General features: G+C 42.4%; 1 long non-coding RNA gene across 1 annotated transcript; it reads right to left on the bottom strand.

Moving 5' to 3' along the window:
• Positions 1–7,300: 7,300 nt before the first annotated feature.
• Positions 7,301–11,757, bottom strand: LOC135180308 (uncharacterized). Its single transcript, XR_010304377.1, has 4 exons — positions 11,694–11,757; positions 10,421–10,465; positions 7,446–7,494; positions 7,301–7,347 (listed from the first exon to the last, which is right to left on the bottom strand). It is a non-coding gene; the product is annotated as an uncharacterized LOC135180308 (long non-coding RNA).
• Positions 11,758–18,334: the final 6,577 nt, after the last annotated feature.

Genomic DNA, 18,334 nt, shown 5'->3' with positions numbered 1-18,334 from the left:
TTGAAAGCCTCCAGAGGAGATTCTCCAACCTCTCTGGGCAGCTTGGTTCAGCACCCCCAGAATAAAGAACCTTTTCCTTAAGGTCAAGTGAAACCTCTAGAGTTCTAATTTGTACCAGCTACCCCTTGTCCTGCCACTGGCCACCAGTGAAAAGAGCCCAGCCCCATCCTCATGATGCCCACCCTTTAGATATTTATAAGCATTCATAAAATCTCCTCTTACTTTTCTCTTTTCTAGGCTAAAGGGCTCCAGGTCTCTCAGCCTCTCCTCGTGAGAGAGATGCTCCAGTCCCCATACCATCTATGTGGCCCTCTGTCAGACTCTCCAGTAGTTCCCTGTCCCAGGACATCCTCACCTGCTCATGGTAAGCAGTCTGGGCAGTGACTCAGTGGTAAATTATAGCAGAATTTAGCTCTGGATAGACTTCACAAAGCAAATTGATTCAAACCATTTCATATTGAAAAGTCTGATTACCATTTGCCATATGATGCCTTTCTATCTCTTCAGCAGTATCAAAAGGCTTTATTGTAGATGAGATCAAATAAATGTAGCAAAAACATGAAAAAAAAGGGCACAGTCATATCCTGACTGATAGCATGCTCCTCCAGACTACTGCCACCAGGTGAGTGAAAGTGCCAATATTTCTGTGAGCCATCGCTACAAAACATAACTGAGGCAGGCTGGAAGAAAACAGCAACCTAGAACTGGTGTTTAAGAAAACCCTGGGAGAGGAAAAGAACCAAAAAGGAGAGCTGCTGAGCTGAATCAGCAAGTGGGCTGGAGCTGGAACAAAAGGATTCTTCAGTTCATGCCAAAAATACTCATCAGTGATGCTGCTTTTTTAAGCTTAGCACTCATAGGTGACTCTTCTTGTTTCTGAATAGTCTTGTGGGAAGCTGCATGGGTTTGAGTATGGGTGGCTGTCAGAGCTACCCCTATGTGTGCCACTTTCTGCTCACTTCAAGAGTCTGTCATTCGGTAAGGAGCTTGTTGCCCTTGGAAGCTCTTCCTGCCTCAGGACCAATCTGGGGCTCTACTCCAAGGGACTCCTTGCTTCTAAATACAATACAGCACTCTCATCTCCCTTCTCAGTGCTGGCAGGTCCTCAAAGACAGCTCAGCAAGATCAGCATCTGCGGAAAACACCAGTTGCAGAGGTATCTTCCAGCTAGGCAGGGTATGCCCACAGTCTTCTGTGTTAGGTGATTCATTACACAACATAAAATACTGTTAAAATTACCCAAAAACTCACAGGTGACCAAACAAATAACTTTCTTCTTCAATCACCTCATCCCCCAGCCCATTTTGATAATGAGGGCTGTTCGTATGGCTTTGGCTGGTCATCTAGTGAGGAAGCAGCCACTGCTCATCTTCAGGAGAATCTGCTGCCGTGTGGTGATGACCTGGATGATGGTTTTGTGGTTGTCAGTGTAATGCACAGTCAAATTCCTTGGTGCCTTCAACAGGCATCGAGTCCCTGATGTAAATCAAATTGCTGTTTGATGCTGGCTGCCGTCTGTTGGGACTGCTCACTGACTGTCAGCAGAAGGAGGTTTCCCTGAGAAAAATCTCCTGGGAGAAATTATCTTCTTGTTAGATAACACATAGGTGAGTCCATGCCATGCTTGCTTGTGTTTTTCCCAGCTGTGGTAAGCAGACCTTGGTTCCGAAGCTGAAGCTAAGCTCTCTTTTTTCTCACAGCACTTCAAAGAACATCACCAATAAGAATCTTTGAGAACCTGAGCATGTTTGATATCTCACTAATCCTAAAGCAAACAGATCTAAGGAGCCTGCAAGCTGAACCATGAAAAAAAAATACAATATGTACACTTGCACAAATCAACAAGTTCTTTTATTCTTCAGCTAGAAACCTTTTGCCATTGTTGTTGTTGTTCCATCTGAGCAAAGTAATAATAAAACAACAACTTTGGCCTCAAAATGTATTTTTTTCTAATGAAAGCAGCTTTTTAAGTGGCACCATTTGCTGGGAACAAGTGCAAGCTTTGGTGCTAAAATGACATTTATATGAAGTGCTTCCTCATTTAGGGACATTCAATTACCTCAGGAGTAAGAAACATAAAAATTAATACACCTAAACAAAAAATTGAGAGAAAGTGATGTCCTTTGCTCCATGGCTTTGCTGGTGATGGATCAATAGCAAATTAGATTGGGCTCTAATTCTTCCTTAATGTGAAAAGGATTCAATGAGTTACACCAGGAGATGATATTATTAACGCAATTGTGGCTTAAAAAGAACCAGCCCTAAAGGGAGATGCCAGAATGAATTCCTCACATAGTAACAAAGGAAGCCAGAAGACTCCTTCACAAGTCACGTCTGCACTGAACGCAAGCCTGATGTTTCATAAGCTTCTAAGTAAGTATGCTGAAATATTACTGCTTCTATTTGTATAGCTAACACTTGCTACAAGTTCCAAAGGCATTTGGAGCATCCCAAAAGGAATGTATTAGATTTGGTATGACACCAAGTTACAAATATGAACTGGGAAAGTATAAAAGAGTACATTAGTTCCTAATACAGCCACCTCTCAGGCATTTAGATACTTTCCCATCTTAATAGGCAACAAACTCTAAAAAAGTTCAAGGAAACATTTCAGTTTTCCTAATCAAAACATAAAATCAATCTCTGGAACACATTACTGTGTGGCAATGGAGTGATCTTTTCAGAAGAAACAGTCTGGAAAAAAAAATCAATGTAGGCTCTCTGTCCCTCCTTCTGCCCTCAAAAATGTGGAGTTTTTAACCCAGCCCCACTTTGGAAGGTGCAGGAGGGTAGCTCAGCCCCCAGCAACATCAGCTCTCACCTCGGTACAGATGCTGCCAGGGCTTCCTTTTTCCACTGCAGTGCTTTCCCAGTCTAATCAATTCACCAAGGCTGTAATGAAGCAATTAGAGAAACAACAGGCAGGTGTGGAAAAGAGACCTGAGAGGGATGTGCAGAGGATGGCTGTCCATCGTTCTGTCCCCAGGCAGACTTGTGCTCCATGGGAGCCTTGGAAAGGACAGGGACAAGTGCTCACACTTGCCCCTGGACAGAATACTGTATCAGGTTTGAAACTGCAGGATCATGATTTATGGGCAAGGTGGTTTAGGTCACAGTAGAGGTTTCTAAAGTGTATTTAGAGTCATTTATTTTATTCCTGCTCAGTTGTGTTGAGCTGAACTCAAACTTCAATGGAGCAGGACTTCTTTCATCAAAAGATATGATAATTCTTGGCACCAGGACTGTCTGATCCACATTTAAACAGAAAAGGAATAATGCATTATTGCACGATGACAAAGCAATAACAGTCATGATGGTGCATGAGCATCTTCCAGGCATCTATTTGGGAATCTACACATGAGCTACCAGCAGCTGCCCGATGATGCTGTGCTACGTGATCGCGTGAGCCTAGGAGTCCAGGGCCTTCTGCTCCAAGTCAGTATCTCAGAAGAAGGAAGGTATTTGCTGTTTATCCATATTTTTGCTACTAAATCACTCATGGCTGCATTACAAATTCCTGGTCACGAAGCCTCTGAAACCAATGGCAAGGCTCCTGCTGACTTTAAGTGAGAAAACTCCAGGGTTTGAGACACCTTTTCAGAGGCTAAAAATATGTATGGAAGGAATCACCTTAATGCAAAGAGCCAGCAGAATGTTGGCCCTGACTGTCCAAAAATGAGGGGGTTAACTTAAATTTAGGAGGCTTCATACAGGCATTAGTTTCTCCACTGGGCAAAGGTTATAGTTCCTTTGCCAGTTTCTTTTCTTGTTCATTCAGCATTTGAAACTATATCCAGGAGCAGAGGGGTTGGAAGCAGATGATCTCTATGGTTCCTTCCAACCCAAACCATTCTGATCCTATGACATTTTTCCCAATTCACTATTCAACACTTTTCCTACACAACATATACAGACATGATTTTTTCAATGCATTAATGACCTGCATTTAGCAAGCATTCTATAGCACTGCATAGTTTGGATGGAGTCTGACCTGCTGCCTCTGAAAGACAAGAGATTTCCTCTTGGCTTCAGTCAGTTTCAGACATCTGTCATTTTGTGATGCCCATCTGTGGCATTTCTTTGAAATAAAATATGCTGTCTTTTCCCTCTTAATTTCATGAAAATGTAAAATGGCCAAGCTCCTAACTGGCTTTACCTGAAGAACCATGGAAAGAAATTAGAGCACAAATACACATGACATCCATGTTACTACCACATACATTCATTAATGGCAATGCTGTCACAGGAAACAGCAAATGAATTAACAGTGGCAGGGGCATAAATTAAAGTCTTTATGCTTCTCTTTCTTACAGCTTACAAACTCAAGATTTATTCCTGACCTTTGGTGTAAAACTTGATGATGGCTGGTAAATCAAACACAGTGCTGATAGCATTCGGTGCCACAGCTGAGACCTCTTCACCCTGCAGATGTAGCAGATCATTTCCTAAAGTTTTCTTTGTGGATTCACATTAATTATCATCCATACTTCATGAAGGATTAACATCATAGAATCATAGAATGGTCTAGGCTAGAAGGGACCTCCAAAAGTCATCTAGTCCAACACTCACTCCACAGTCAGCAGGGACATCCTCAACTAGATCAGCTTGCCCAGAGCTCTGTTGAGCCTCACAGGAAGGGAAGGGGCCTCAGCCATCTCCTTGAGCAGCCTATTCCAGTTTTCCACCACCCTCACAGTAAAGAACCTTCTTCCAACATCTGATCTAACTCTGCTCTTCAGTTTGAACCCATTACCCCTTATACTATTACTGCAGGCCTTTGCAAACAGTCTCTCTCCATCCTTCTTGTAGGCTCCCTTCAGGTACTGGAAGGCTGCTGTGATGATGCATTTACACCATGTAAGTTGTTTAGAAGCTCACCACTTTCTCCTTGTTCTTGGGCAGTCATAGCAAGGGACTACCACCAAATATCTCCTCTGGGTTCATTTGGTTCTCAGGTGGGCTCCAGTGAGACGAAGATGGGACTTAGAGGTGAAATAAGGACCAGTTTCTAGGTCGTATAAATTTTGTGCACTTAATCTTGTAAAGGAAAAGAAATTGTGTATACCAGTCAGGTTGCAGGCTTGGTCCTTTAAATTTTGTTAGTTGGACTTACTGTCTCACTCTGAGTCAGTAAGGAATTATTTTTCTAAGGGAGCAAATCTCAGCCTTTTTCTGGTAGAAAATCCTGAAACAGAGGTGCTAACCCCTATTTAACAGTTCTGACACTCTGAAAACAGCTTTGCCTCACTTCACTAGCTACCGTGTACCTTGAAAGCAGTCCATAGACAAGAGCAAAAACCAAACCTTGGGCTGCTTAAGGCGTTTTTTGGACACAAATGATGAGCAGCAAATCTTGGCTAATGATAACCATAAGACCAACAGCAAAATATGGAGGTGTATAGGTCATTTCATGCCAGATGGATACTAAGGAGGGTGGAGAAACTGGGCCAATTCATCCCTATTGGACCAATGTAATAATTCTGTAACAAACATGTGGGTGAAGAACTCTCACGACATTGTGACACTTATTCCTGTACAAGAACAAAGACCATCTTCAGAATAATATCCAGCTGCCTAACCAGGCATGGAAAACTGATCCTGAATTATGTATCCATGTTGCCTATAAGCCAAACATTGCCATCACCCACGTGTAAAGCACTGCAAGAAGCATCTGCCACATCTTCAGCAGCTGCTGGAACACTCTGGGAGAGGGAGGACTCAGCTCATCCATCTGCCAGGTCTCTAGTATAAGGTGACTGTTTAGGGGAGTCACTGTTTTTTTCACATTTTGTTGCCTTTGAGTTTGTTATGAACAGGCTAAATCATAAATCCTTCTCTCTAATCCTAAAGAGCCTGCAAAAGCCTTAGTTTTAGTCCACATGATCATAGGAGGAAATCCTGATGGTGGCCAGGGACGTTCCTGGTGACATTTACTCTTATATCTTTATCTAGTATTGTTGAACAGTCGGACCTCAAGTGAGGCATTTCCAGGAGAGGGCACGGGAGAGGAAATGCACAGCAAAAATCCAAGAGCTTTCATCCAATCTGCTGCAGAAGTGAGCTCTATGAGCTCTACTGCTTAACAAGTGACCAGCCTTATGAGAGGGTTTCAGTGCTGCCCTCGAGGTTTGAACCAAGCAACAAAACAAGGTCCCCCCTAACACTCATCTCACACATTGCTCCAAGCAGCAGCATGCAGAGGGCCTGGGAAGCCCAGCTGTGAGAGATCTTCCTCTGCTCCACAGTCCCACAGCTCTTCTCATGCAATCCCACCGTGATAGAGGGGAGTCAGACCTCAACTGTGCCAGAATTCAGTCAAGGGCCACAACCCTGCTGCAGCCTGTGGGCAGTGTGTAGGACAGATACTTTACCTGCCTCACAATAATTGTGTTCTTCTCTTACCCCACTTGACTGTCTGGGCATGTGGACTCTGTAATGGCAGTAGTTGAAGATCACTGCACGTCAGCACCAGCTCAGTAAAGGGCTAAGACCCACAGAAACACACGGAAGACAACCTTGCACATGGCAGGAGTCCCTGTAAATATTTCAAAGTATTTGCCAAGGCCAGCAGAGATTCCCTCGAGTGGTTTTGCTCTAATCCATTTCTTTGTCTGGCTTGGTCTCAGGTAAGATGTCAGCTCATGAACTGCAATGACAGCATTCTCCTTCAGATTTTTTTTTTCCTTAGTTTTGAACTAAAAGAAAAATATTTAAAAAAATTAAAATTGCAGCACTCGATAGGGAATTCTCACAGGGAAACTTTCTGTGGTAGCTACAAATCCTTACGGCATCTCTGCAGCACGGTGTCTGTCGCGAGGCAGTGCTGCATCCATCCTCTCAGCAGCTCTCCCCAGCCTGGCAGAGCCTGCCGTGTGCCTCCGTGCTCCGTGCTGCTGCGCCGGGCCTGATGATGGCAGACTTGCTCAGCTCCAACGCTGCCAGCTTAGCTCCGAGCTCCAAGGCATCACCTCCAGAATTGCTGCCAGATGAACTGCTAACACTGAGGCCAGATGAGCTCCCTCTCCTTTACAGCAGAGACTCTCTAATCCACAGCAGCATTAAACACACTGAAAAAGTGGGGAGATAAGGGGGAAAATTAAAAAGTCCTTCACTCCAATGTCATTTCGGTAGACCAAGGTCACAGTGGGGCCAGATGCTGGTTACAGCTCAGCTCAAAGGAGTAAAGGTCTTCAGAGTCTGATTGCAGCAGTTCAGGCTGCTCTAATCTCCACAGGCTGCTCACAACAGGCAAAGCTGCTTCTGGAGACACATCCAGCACTGGGGCAACCAAGCTTCATCACTTTCTGTCCTCAGAGGTCTCTTCCAAATCCCCATCATTCTGTGATTCTATAGAGAGAGTAAATGAGTAGATCTTCTTAAATCTCTCTCTAAAGTGACACACACACATCAGGCTTCAGATTCTACACCCAATTACTCCTACTTACCTTTCAAGCTGGGAGATGTCTCAGTATTGCTGACACTGGGTTATAAATGCTGCAAATGAAATCAATATTTTTACTATTTTCCCCCTTTAAAAGGCATTTAATTCCAACAATATACAGTTGCAGCCATGAATGGCTGGAACTCATTTTATAGAATGTGTTTCCCAGTCAGAAACTGAATTGGCAGTGCAACCCCTCCACCCCTCAAAATTACTTGGCTGAAGTAGACGCCAGCTGAACAAGCAAAAAAAGCACAAGAGGATTAAACCAAATGTGCAGCTCAGAAAGAAGTGCAGTTGAACCCTCCAGCGTTTCAATACACAGCTGATTCAGCAAAACAGATACACATTCAAATGAAGGATGTCACTGAAAGAGAAAAGCAGGCAGTTAAATCAATAAAGTGTGCAGCCTGTCCTGGTACAGGAGAAGCAGCAGCAGTTTAGCGAGCCAAATGGAAGAATGAACTGGAAAGAAAGATTCACAGCCAGGAAAACCAGTGAAATCACAAAACATGTGAGTTTGGACCGTTTCAGCCTGCACGGCCACATTAGAAATGCTCAAAAGTGTCACTGAAAATGGACAAAGCAAAATATTCCAGAGCTCTTACTTCCCAAGGAAAAGTCCTATCGTTTTTGCTGGGACCTTAAAGCTGCAGTGGGAGCTGCATCCAGGAAAGGTAACTCACGGAGACAGGCCACTGACACACACTTCCTTTGCTGTGTGGGACAGACTCAGAAAACAAAAGAACAAAAGCTTTGTAGGATTTTTTGTTGGTGGTGGTGTTTTTTTTTCCCTCAGTCACACAGTTTCTAGGAAGTGGAATATTATTTCATTCAAGCTTGCAAGTTTGTGTTTTTCACGTAGATACAAGTTGGTTCATTATGCTATGCAGATTAGTTCTCTGTGAACCATGCAAAAGTGGATTTGATTCACACAACCATTTTTGCCTCACAGAATCATCATGGTTGGAGAAGACCTCTAAGACCATCAAGTCCAACCATTACCTAACTCTACCAGGGCCACAAAGAGACCACGTCTGTGAGTGACATATCTAGACAGCTATTCAGTACATCTAGGGATGGCAATTCAACTGCTCCTCTGGGCAGCCTGTGCCAGTCTTGGATAACCCTTTTGACATAGAAGTTTTTCTTAATGTCTGATCTAAACCTCTCCTAGTATACCCTGATGAGACTTCCCTTTGTCCTGTCAGTCGCAACCTGTGAGAAAAGACCAACCACCTCTTTATGACCTCATTTCAGGTAGTTGTAGAAACTAAAGTCTCCTTCTCAGCCTCCTTTTCTTTAAATGACTCCAACTCCCTAAGCTGCTTCTCAGAAGATTCAATCTCAAGACTCTTCACCATCTTCATTGCCCTTCACTGAATACTTCAAAATATAGTGTGCCAATGTGGCAGAACAGAGAAATTTTGTAGAGATCACAATCTCCTCACAAGAGATTCTGTCATCTTCAGCTGTCACAAAGGTTGGGCTATTCCAGTTGTGCAATATTTATTGTTCCTTGTGCTGGCCTGGCTACCACACACTTTGTAGGGAGAGGAGGATGTGCTTGGAAGGTGTAATGTTTGTCAGTACCTATGCCCTTGAGGTTTGAACACAGACAGAAGCTGCTGTTCCATCACCTTGCCAATAGAGAAATCTGCTCAGAGAAACCTTCTCACAAGAACAAACCTTCTTCAGAGGAAAGTAAACAGGAAAGGCAGGGAGAGCAGCTGTTTGAAGGACATGCCAGTGCACATTAAAATATTTGCTAATTGCAAATATATTGTCCCACTGTGCTGCCAGCTCCAGCCCTCACCCACATGAAATGTCAGTTTGCTCCAGATTGAATTTTGTGGTTAATAACCTTCTTGCCTACCAAACCTGCCCAGAAGAGAGGACACTGCAGCCTTGCCCAACACCAATTTCTGCTGTCTTCTTTCTGTTTCTCACCTTCTCCATTTCCAAGTTGTATTGGAGTAGATGCTGAGTATGACCTGAAAACCTGATTTTTCAAATTTTAGAGAAGATTTTTGCTGAAGTTGACTAAAGATTTTGCCAATAGTTGCAAGTTTGCCGACTAGCATAACATCACCATGGAGGAAGAGGCTGGATGGTGCCATGGCCTAGTTGATTGGATAGGGCTGAGTTATAGGTTGGACTGGATATCATGGAGTTCTCTTTCAACCTGTCTGATTCTATGATTCTGTGTCACCCAGCCCCTTGTGAGCAACAGGCAGAGAAATCTTTCCAAGCAAAGGTAATAACCTGAACACGCTGACAGAAGATCTGCTTCCATGAGAAAAATGCTCACTCCCATGAGTGAAACACCAAAGACTGATCAAAAAATCACAGCATCGAAAATAAACAAAATGGATGCTGGCTGCCCCCTAACTCTGCTTTGCTAAGACTCCACTTCAAATACTGTGCTCAGTTCTGGTGTCTCCATTATAAGAACAAAGAGCTGTTGGAGTGAATCCAGAGGAGGGCCACAAAGATGGTCCAAAGGCTGGAATGCCTCTCCTATGAGGATAGGCTGAGTGAGCTGGGGTTGTTCAGCCTGGAGAAGAGAAGATTCTAGTGGGGGAAGTGGCTTAGAACTGTGTTCGAATACCTGAATGAATCCTATAGAAAGGCTGGAGAGAGACTTTTCATAAGAATGTCTAGCAATAGACCAAGGGGAGATGGTTTCAAGCTGAGGGAGAGTAGGTTTAGACTGGAGCTTAGGAAGTTCTTCAGTACCAGGGTGATGAGACTCCGGAATAGGCTGCCCAGGGAGGTTGTAGATACCTCCTTCCTGTGGATGTTCAAGGCCAGGTTGAACAAGACCTTGAGCAGTCAAGTCTAGCTGGAGGGCATTCCTGGCCATATCAGGGAGGGTAGATGATCTCTAAAATTCCTCCCAGCCCAAGCCATTCTATGATTCTGATGCATGGCTTTGGGTCGTGGTGTTTATAAGAATAAAGGAACACAAATTCTCACCTGCTACTTGAAACTCTTTCCCTTACTGTTTTTTGATTACTCCTTCTTCAAATAGTGGAGAGATGTCAGAAGATAAATGTTTTTAACAAAAAAGAGAGAGGATAAGGGTTATGGGAGGTAACTAATAGAGAAACAAGGGCTGCCTTTCCAGTGGGAAGGAACTTGCAATGACTGCTCAAATCAAGTTCCTGTTTGGAATTGTAGTTATAATCCAATAAAGTATGTAATTTTAGGCACATCCATAATCCCCATTTTAAAGAAGATTTAAGTTTCACTGCTTTGATGGTTTGGTGATATAACAGGAAAATGGTAAAAGTAAATAACTGCTATCATTTAGCAATATGAGTTTATTTGACTTTAGAGTTTAAGAGGCTGTGGTTTTCATAGTGCTTACCTAACCACCCACTTATTTTCACTCAGGTTTTGAATGTAAGGAGGCTGCTTACCTTCAGCAGGACAGGAATGAGGTTTCAAAAGAGCTGATCAATGTTAACATTATACAAAAGAACATATTACCTCCATTTTGCATAAACTGCATTAGAGAATCAGTTAATGTGCAATTTATGCACAATAATACATTTGCATCCTTTCTGAATATGGGTTTACAACTCTTCCTCGTAATCTTCAAACCATTTAAACTGTTCATTAAATGTATTGTCTATTCACCCTTTTCAACAGGGTTCTGTCAGCATGTGTGAATTATGCATAAAGCATGTGCATAAAACTGCATTTTTGCTAGGCAGACACAAACATCCAGCAAAGTTTGTTTGATTAGTTACTAAATCAGTCTTTATGCCTTTGCTGACTGAGTGATGTTCTTAATATATTAGTAACTCCTCTTAAAATGGAAAGTAGAATTTTGGAAAACAGAAAGTTTTTGGAAGCTAGAAGGTTTCATCACAACATGAGGAGAAAATTCTTTACAGTGAGGGTGACAGAGCACTGGAACAGGCTGCCCAGAGCAGTTGTGGAGTCTCCTCTGGAGACTTCCAAAACCTGCCCGGATGCATTCCTGAGTGAACTATCACAGGGAATCCTGCCTTGGCAGGGAAGTTGGACTCAATGATCTCTGGAGGTCCCTTCCAACCTCTAAAGTTCTGTCATTCTGTGAAATGTCTGCCCTTGTTCTTTTTTTTACTGCAACGACTATTTGATTGCCTACTGTAGTGCTTAAATATCACTGTTGTAATTCAGTGCTAATGGCAATGTTGAGATGACAGCATTATTAAACTGAATACAGTGTTGTCAAATTATGAGACAGCAAAACACTCACCTGTGACATGCAGCATATGGCAGAAACCTGAGAACATCTTCGGCTGAGCTAAGAATAAATGGAAGATGCATTCCCTAAAAAAATATAATCTGACACACAAACATGGGTAGTATTGCAGCATACTTGACAGCCTGTGATTTGAGTCAACAGATTATAAAATCAGAGGCAGGCAGCACCGTGTTTTCAAATAACCAATTAGAGCACAGCTCTTAATGCTGAACTTGATATGTAAACAAGCTGCTTTTTCTACATACTATGTAAAGAGTTTGTTAAAATACTGCAGCTAATTATGCTTCAAGCATTTACAGAGCCACATGTATTTATCCAGTTTTGATGTTTTGGTGCCCATCTCATACTCAAGCAATTTTGATATGCAGTGCTTATGATGAGAGTGTTTATTAGATGCTTTACTGGAGTAATACGGAAACAGTTCCTCCTCTGCCTGCGCAAATAAATCACCCAGAGCTGCAGCATATTTTCCAGCCCAGGACATGTACACCTCAGCTGTCTATTCCAGTGATCTCTTGGGGCCAGAAAGGCTCCCAAAGACAGCAGGAAACAACTAAGCATCTTAAAGAACTTCATTCCCCTTATCTTGCACTCAGGTCAGGGATGGGATCCCAGTACACTGCATGCAAAACATCAGTGTCAGCATCTGTTTGGAAAAGACCGTTACTATCACCTGACCTGGCTGCTCCTCAAGGAGATGAGAGCTGTTTGAGGTCTTCAGACCCCTTTAGAAGGCAGGAGTTACAGTTTCTTTATCTGGCATTTCATTTTGCCATTAAATTTCAAGACTTACCGTAGCAGTACATGTTATTCAAGAACTACATCGTTTTACACACAGAATCAAAGCAAAGAAGGATTTAGAAGATTTAGAAAGAACTCTGATCATGTAGTTTCTTGCCAAGAAGAATCACAAGAGCAATTCTGGAGCAGCTGCCAGTGCCACCTGAGATTCTCAGTGCTTCAGTGAGAGCCTCTTGCCTGCTCTGCCTTTACTCTCTGCTAGCACCGAGTAAACTCAGACACGCAGCAAACATGTTGGCCAACAACTGAAGGACATCTTCATCTGAAGAATGCAGCTAATATGGTTTGGCATGCTTTAGGCTTGATTAAATCACAGAATATCCCTCCTGCCTTGCAGTGAAAGGATGGATGCAGACTTGAACAACACACTGCTTCCGGCTCAAGAAGAGAGATGATGTTTCACTGCTTCTTAATTCAGTTTCAGACCCACCCCAATACCAATTAACCATTTAACTGGAGACTTTCCAGCATGAAAAGGATCTATTTTGCCTCCCTCCAAACACAGATGAGAAATGTGATCTACCTGAATTAGCCTTCCTGGAAGCAAATCTGCACCTCTCTACTTGTGCAAGACTGAAAGCAGATTGTCACGGTTTGAGGGGTTCTAGGTTATTCCAGAGTCCCTGTGAAAACTACAGAGACCAAGATCCACCCTAGAGGATGAACTGGTCACCCCCAGATGTCTTAATTATGTTATTCAACCCCATAATCCTGCAAATACTTTAAAAGTAAGCATCAAGGTCAATCCAGTCTCTTTCCTCCAGCTTCTGCAGAAGGATCTTATGTGGGTAGGTAACCATGCAGGAGGTACCCTGTAGGCCAGCAGCTTTCAATGCCATGGTCTGCTCTGGATTTTGGCCTGTTTGGGGCCTAAAGAGGAGACAATGGGGGATGGGAGAAAATGAGCACTGGGGTATTTGGTGGTGGGCTTTGGTTTGGTTGGGGGAAAAGGGGTTTTGGGAATTCTCATGTATCCTGTATCTATATTAGGTGTTAAGGATTCATGTATGCCATATCTTTTCTCGCACATCTTTAAATACGATCATTCTGTATATCCATCTCCAATTCAGCAAGAGCATTTTTATTTTACTGCCCCTTTTTTCCTTAGCAAAAGAGTGAAGTGAGATAATCTCAGTCTGTCATGACCTCGCACAAAAAAACTACAACACAAATTGACCAAACTAAGCATCTCTCCAAACAGCAGTTCCCACAGGGGCCACAATCAAGGCCATCCCTGAGAGAGGGTGGCAAGAAGCTAAATTACTGATGACTGACATCATGTTTCCCTGCCTTTGCTACAAGCGCTCGGTCTAAAGCATGAAGGGAGCAGTGGAGTCAGAAGCGACACACCAGAGGGCAGGGAGAGCTGTGGTGGTGCCAGGACCCACCACATCTTCCTGATTTTCACACAGTGGTTTGCATCTGTTAACAGGGAAGTCCGTTCACACTTACACTAAAGCCTTTAACACTGTTCTGGGAGTACAAAACCATCTTAAAATGAGTGAATATCACAGTTATGCCAATTCAAACCCACTTTTGACTGTCAGAGCAGTATGAAGGAGTTTTACTGTAAATAAGAGTGTGGTGGTGATCTTGTCTTCTATCTGTAGGGTGGTGGTTTTCATCTCCTTTATATCAGGTTTATTTTCTTATAACTCCATTATTTTCATTTTTGCCTGAATGACAGCAGAATGACACCCAGCATAATCAGACATGAACTGTAAATCTCCAACTTGACTAATTTCTAAGTATTACTCACAAATTTTAGCAGCCAAAGCAGTGTCAGTGAAGTAGTCTCCTAGTCTAATCTTATTTTATTATTTCTCATCCATATCCAAGTTGGACATGCCTCTGAGTTACAGAAACAAATATGAGGAGGAAGCTAAGGAAATACAACCTGGCTTCTACTCAAAGTTAGCATTCAAATAAAAATTAGATTTGAAGAGACTGTTTGGCAAACTGTACATTCTCTGTGGAGTTCTGCCTTTTCCAAAACAAGAAGGAATAATCCCAGCAGAGTCTAAGAGCACTTTGGTAAGGCAAGAAGTTGGAGACAGTTGATCAGCCTTTCAAATAATGAAACACTCCCACACACTCTTTTGCTCATCTCTACTTGTTTGTTGGGTTAGTTTTTATGGCTTTGTACACATCAAAGAAAGCTCAGGAAATGGCAGAGTTCTGGAGAACTCCAGCTAATGGAGCTAGTGGTTAGAAACAAAAAGGTGGCCACAGCCACACTTTGGTACTGCTCCTGGGATTCAGAGCGGACCAGAACCCACAGTACAGCACCCAAGTTAGGGCTCTGACCTTCCTCCTCAGGCCACAGCTGTGTAAGTGGCAATCTCAGTCTAAAGTAGCAGTTTCTCATTATCTGTTTATTGACTCCTCTCCTTAAAGTTTTAGGAAGCAGGTAGGTCTGGATAAAGTTGGCTTGTACCATAGAAATAACTTTGAACTGCTGACTAAAGCAGTCACATATAGTCCTCTATTTCTATGAAGTTTTGTTTCTCCCTTCGATGTTTAAAGAAAACTCAATGAGCCTCTCCCATGGGCAACAGTTGCTGCTGGCCACAGAGCACAGACCCAGGGCAGAGTTTATGGGCCTTGCACTTTCAACAACCTGCTTTTCTCTCTTTCACTTGTGAAATGGCTGTTCTGCCACCATAGTGTTCCTAAGCTGGTACATGTCTGATCTGTGCTGTCTGATGAGGGATCCAGCAGTCTTTGTGTCCAACAGCTATCATTGCTTTCAAAAGCCTGCCCTGCTAAATAATAGATAAAAGAGATGAGCCATGGTGTTGATTCAGTTTTGAGTGCTTGATAGACTGGAGCAACAAGCATTTCATTTTCAGGGGTATCAGAAAGGAGCAGGGAATTCAAAACAGAAATGGAGGAAAGCAGGAAGAAGAGGGAAAATAGAGAGAGGGAAAAGCCCAGCTAAGCAGAAGGCATGCAATGGAAACTCTGGGAAGTATTAAATTACACTGGTCCACACCGGTGTCCTGCAAAGCAGCAGATGTGTCTCTGATGAGTGCAGAATCCCAATGACTCACCTAATGGGAATGACTGAAGCCTCATCCCTTTCACCTATCTCAGCACTTCAGTCCAGCTCCTATTTATATTCCTTCCAAGTGCAATCACTGGACACCCTTGAAGTGTTACAAATTAGATAGCACTTCTTAAACCAATCCATTAGGACACTGTGATTTTTCCCTGCCAAGGCAGTAACAAGCAGTGCCTAGCTCTCTTGGTGACATTTCCCTTATAACTGCTTTGTAGCACTTATTAACACATGTATTTGACAATTTGTCATCATCTTTTTACAACAAAACCCAGCTATTTCTCTAAAATCAAGGGTTTAATTAAACATTCATTTTCTCAGTCATTTCAGTGAGGGGGAGAGGGGCTGGATGCAGAACATTCCCTTTTGTTTTTCATCACTTTCAGTTTACATTCCCTTTCTCCATTTTAAGCACAAACTTGACAAACTCCCATAGCCATTTTATAATTTTTTTGGATAATTCAGAGTGAATCTATTTTTTTTCAAAGTATGTAAGCTGACATTTAAATTAACAATTAGAGAAATTGTAATGACCTTTTTTCTCTTTCTTTCTCAGACTCTTTTATCTGTGTGTATGAGGATGGTAGGAAATATGTATTTATTACAGATAGATTAAGAAAGTGTGTCTGTGCTTTGTGAGCCCTTCAAACATCTTGGCAATTCCCTCTTTGGTTTGCCTCTTCTTTCCTGCCAATATCTTCTCTTTTATTTTTGAGAAGAGTAACAAAAATAGGATGGTTCTTTAAAAACATCTACCTATTTTTAACGTTTTATTAATATTTACCAACTCTAATCCTGTCTTGCTGCCATCTGATGTGTCAAGATTGCTCTGCCTACCTCTGATGGCAGACATTCTTCTCTCCAATTCACTACCAGGTTGAGTTACCAGCAAAGACAAGCCTTTATGATACCCATGAAAGATTCAGAATGGTAAATTTCACCAGTCTTTGAAACAAAATATATGCAAAATGCTGCAATAGGCAGGGGAACAAAGACTCATTTCTTGCTCAGGTAAGATATTTCAATTTTTGCTTTTAGAAAACCTTGCATGAAGTAACTAGGTCAGAGCAATGCTAAACCCACACTTGGTTTATCTGATATGTGTGCTGCATAACAGTTCTGTTTAGTTTAGATTTGACCTGAATTTAAATGTGAACCTCAAAAAATACGGTAAAGCAGTAAGAAGAGATCTGACTTACCATGAAACTGAAGTTTCCACACTAAATATGTGTCCATCTTCTTGCTGCTCAACACAGCTCGTGGTACTCACATCCACAGGTGCTGCAGATGGACTTCCTTCCACTGCAGAGGTCTGCAGCTGAGGTTGGCAGGCTGGGACAAACACATCATGTTTGTGGAGAGCAAGGGTTATTTCCCCTTTCTGGAGCTTCTGTGCCATAAAGTTGAAATCCAAAAACATACTGAAAAGAAAGCAGTGAGCCTCAGTATTGGATTTGTTTCTGTAAGACTCACATTTATTATTGTTTCTCCTAACACATGAAGAACATCAGTTGGAGGATATTAACATATGAGCTCAGAAACCTGGCAGCAGCAATACAACGGCCTTGAGCTCAAGTGTGGTACTGTACTGGTATTGTCATTTAGAGCCTATTTGAAGTCACACAAATGAAAAGGAGCTGCATGGAGTCATAGCATCCCATTTGGAGATCTGGAAGACACTTGGATCAGCAAATGTAGGCATTGTCTGAGGATGGCCAGTATGAAAGAGATGTTCAGGCCTATATAGGTCACTCATCCCCATCACTGGAAAGAGGTCTCCAAACTCAATCACTACAACCAACCACTGTCAGCATAGTTATCCAGAGCTCACTATACTGCTAACACTTAGATTTGTAACTTCCAAAGGAAGGGAAGGGCACTCAGTGAAGAATTATGTCCCTTTCTTTGGACTGGGAGGCAAATCAGGACTCACATAAAGCACACAGCTCTCATGGAAAATTCTTGAGGGAGATTCACATCAAAAGTAAATAGTAAATTACCATTAAAAGTCTCCTAGCATGGATCATTTCTGAATGAGTAGTCTGTCTTACAATACCCAGAAAAGCTGCTCTTTCCTTTCTACAGTACCATGAGGGACAACCACCCCTAAGGCATCAGACAATGAAAGAAAAAAAAATAAATCCTTTTTTTTTGAGAATGGTTCAGAAACCTTTAACAGCAAGTGCATAATGTTTTTGCTGTACATGGGATTGATCTGAAAAAGTCTCCATATAAATAGTTGATCACATTAATTATAATATAATTTTATGTATATGAGGATGTTATGTGTTTTCTAGGGTTAACACCTGCAAAAATACTTTTTTGTATCTTACAAGCTCTTTTCCTCTCAGTATTCTCATTAACCTCCATTTCCCAGGCTGCAAAAGACTGCAAATAAAACTCAACAGACCTTTTGCAATTAATAGTTTTATGCAAGAGAACAAATGGAGTAGCTTTCAGCTATCAAACTGGACCTTCCATGCCACCATTGTTTTTTATTTTCTTAGACAGTTCAGAGATGTGTAAATCAAGAGCAGGCTGGATGTACGCACTGACTGCTTCTATTAAGGGACCTCTGCTGTGCAGAAGGAATAGGAGTGAGAGCAGCTTTACTTGCTTACCAGAAGTGAATTAGCATTGAATAAAGGACCTGTGCAAACAGCCTCCCTTCTGCTCCAGCCAGGACATACAAAGAAAACCATGATCAGAGACCACCAGGCTGCTTGGCCACACTGCCCAGGAACTTTTCGCAATGGCCTTTAATGAAAGG

This window comes from Pogoniulus pusillus, chromosome 13 (genome assembly GCF_015220805.1).
Source record: "Pogoniulus pusillus isolate bPogPus1 chromosome 13, bPogPus1.pri, whole genome shotgun sequence".
Taxonomy (NCBI): domain Eukaryota; kingdom Metazoa; phylum Chordata; class Aves; order Piciformes; family Lybiidae; genus Pogoniulus; species Pogoniulus pusillus.
The sequence above is the reverse complement of the archived record's forward strand: the minus strand, read 5'-3'. Positions and strand labels throughout refer to the sequence as shown.